A 3,440-nucleotide genomic window follows, 5' to 3' on the forward strand; every position below is an offset into this window, starting at 1 on the left:
GCCGCCTGCTGCTCCGCAGTCTGGCCAGATTAGACACTTCGAGGACTGCATACATCTGTGCAAGTCTTCCCTCAACAAGTGTTTTCCTCAATGTAATCTACTTAGACACGAGTGGGTGTTGAGTGGGAGGTGTGTTTGCCACTTGCCAGCATGAATGATTCTGAAAATCCAATTAGAATGGAGTAGAATAGAATAGAATAGAATAGAATAGAATAGATATACAAACAAACTTACAAGATAAATGAACAGCATGTGGTTCATATGATACTGGGGTAAAACCAGTCATATGTCTCTTTACAGTATCTGTTGCAGTAGCTGAGGGGGTGTTCATGGAGCAGAGATTCAACAGGTCACAAACTGAAATAAATCCCTGCTCCTGTAAAATAAACAATTCAACATGTTTCAGTTGTTCAGCAGGTTGTAACGTGTACCAAGCAGAGCTGCTTTGTATTAAAATGAACAGGAAACTTCAACCTATCACCCACAAGAGAGAGCTGTTGTCAAGAGAGAGAGAGAGAGAGAGAGAGAGAGAGAGAGAGAGAGAGAGAGAGAGAGAGAGAGAGAGAGAAGAAAGGGAGGGAAGACCAGCAACAGTCTATCTGATTTCTATCTGAGTTTACATACTGTAAATTTACAACACACTTGTTTCATTTTGATGTAACAGACTTTTTTTTCACTTCAAAACATTCCCATAAATGTGACGCATAACATATTCCAACCTTGTATATTTCATGCCATGATATATAGCTGCTGAGTCCATAAATAATCATTAATAAATAAAATAATTACAAAAATGTAATTGATGATGGTAACAAACAAGATATTTGAACTGGAATCCCATACAACTGATAGCCTAAATTAGTTTATTTATAAATATCAGGCAAAATAAGCATGCCACATATCATTTTGACCTGTGTTATAATACAAGTATAATATACATATAATATAATACATATTATATTTTCTTTTAGAATATAAATACAAAATGTTGATACTGGATCAGACATTTCATAAAATTGCTATCAAATCAACACAAATGAGGTTGCAAAACTATATTCAGAGGAGCTTCATGTTGTTAAAACATGTGCATGAGTTTGGCTTTTGGGAGAGCTGAAGAAAGGAAGAAGTGATCACTTCATTAGTATTATCACTAATTTTAAAGGGATACTTTACAGTCTTAATTTAAGCCTAGGTATTGCACTTGATAGGTAGCATGTTAATCCTTACAAGGAGTGAAGGGTGAAGGTAGGTTTGGAGTTAGATTTCCACTGCCTCATGCCTATTTTATCCAGACCACATGTGAAAAAATGTGGTGGGGAGGCAGGGAGTGTCACAGGATCCACCAATTTCAAGAATATTTAGGAGACATAAGGCACATAGATTCAGACAAGACATTATATAGATAAGATACTATAGAAACAAGACAATTATAGAGACAAGATATTATATTTTGCTTTTTTGTTTTGTTTTGTTTTGTTTTGTTTTGTTTTGTTTTGTTTTGTTTTGTTTTGTTTTGTTTTGTTTTGTTTTGTTTTGTTTTGTTTTGTTTTGTTTTATTTTGTTTTCACAATTTGCTCTCAAGACTCACAACATATAAGCTTTTGAGTAGAGGACCATTTTTTTAAGGTTCTCTGAAGGCCTTTGTGGTCAACTACAGTGAAGACTCTGTCTAACCACCTAAAATTTAACAAAACAACTTCAAACTTCCTACAGTAGATGAACAAACCCAAGCTTTTCCATGGCACTTACACACTGCAACACATATTTTCAAATTCTTAATATTCAGTGACAAGAACAGACAAGACTGCTAAAACTATAGAAATCTGAGAGACTTACCTGTACTTCTGGAACAACAAAAAACACACATACACAAGACTCTACATTTGAATGTGTCAGTTTTTCAATGTGGTCCCTATGCTATATAGGTGTATTATTGTTCTGATCAGCTATATGGAAATTTAAAAAAGGGGGTCATCCATAAGCTGTTAATAATTTGTGTATTACTGGGCAGGGCTGAGACAGCGCATTTTGTTTGTATTGAATAACATTCTGCAAAGCATACATGGCTGTTGAGCAGGGTTCACTGGGTGGGGTGTGAGTGGATCTAGTTTTATGCTGTGGTACAGTATGTCCTAAACGTGTTGGACATCATGTCATGGAGTCCTGTCCCTGCCAAGGCCATCTGATAGTGACTCAACTCTTAAAATATACCGCAGCCATATACAGTATGTAATTAACCCTTTACACATAAATCAACATAATTTATGCAAGAACAAACAATTAATGAAACTGAAATGTGTTTCTTTTATGCCCCCTCACGCTCATTTTGTTCATATATCTGTTTTATTTGAGCATGTACATAATTATGCATGATACTGCCTACTTCTTAAGCCTCAGTTTCCGCCTTTTCTTTTATCTATACAGTAAATTTGGGCAACTCTAGTTTTGATTTATACCATATCGTACTTCAAGTCCATATAGTTATTTCCTTAAATCATTACATGGAATCAGTTTCCATAAGAACAAATATCACATTGGTTTGATTTGTCTGTGAGTTTAAAGTGAATGTGCACTTACAAGCTTTATTTGTGCAGCAGCTGTTGAAGAGATGGGAAACATTAGAAACATACATACAATGGGGTATGACATGCATGCAGAAGGGGTTAAATTTCAGCATTACCTGTTTGATTCATTTCAAGGAGTGGCAGTAAAATATATTTTTGTTGTGTTTTTAATGACATGCTAATAGTGTTTAACATTGGCTTCCCCTTCCACAGTTTTAGCCTATAGGCAGTCCTGCTCAGCACTATCATTATATAATATGAACCGAAATGTGTGTTGCACCAATATTCATGATAATAAAGAATATCTTTTCTATTTTTGTGGTAAGTGTGAAGCGGAGTTTGCATACAGGATACACACCTAATGATGATTTACAATATGTTATAATACTTAACTGAGTGTAATGTAAGCATTTGTGCATATGTGTGTGCTATATTAGCAGCTTACTTTAGTTGCCTGCCACTTACTTGCCTGCCAAGTACTTGAATGGATGCTTGGAAATGTTGCCAACCAACACCTACTTTCTATGGATACCAGGCTTAACTTTGTACCAGTGTGGCTGATCAGTAAGCATCTGCATTTTGATTGCATCAGCTGAACATCTGCCATATCCTGGACTATCTGTTATTCTCATGCTTAGTTGCACTTATTTGCCTGACTTCAAATGCCATAACAGTGTCTCAAGCTAGTCTCCTCTATAAAGTGTATGCATTAGGACTGTCATAAATCATGACTGCAAATGAAATGCAGACGCTACCTCCCCTGTTGAGTTCCAAAAGTCAGTCTAAAATTATCCCATCCTGGTTTGTCCAGTGGTGTGACATGAAATCTTTACAAATAAACACACAAACAGTAAAACAATAAACAAGATGATTGTT

The sequence above is a fragment of the Centroberyx affinis genome, unplaced genomic scaffold (assembly GCF_046629955.1).
Source record: "Centroberyx affinis isolate AG114_WGS23_722 - 3 ecotype Tasmania unplaced genomic scaffold, CSIRO-AGI_Caff_v1 ptg000283l_1, whole genome shotgun sequence".
Lineage (NCBI taxonomy): Eukaryota > Metazoa > Chordata > Actinopteri > Beryciformes > Berycidae > Centroberyx > Centroberyx affinis.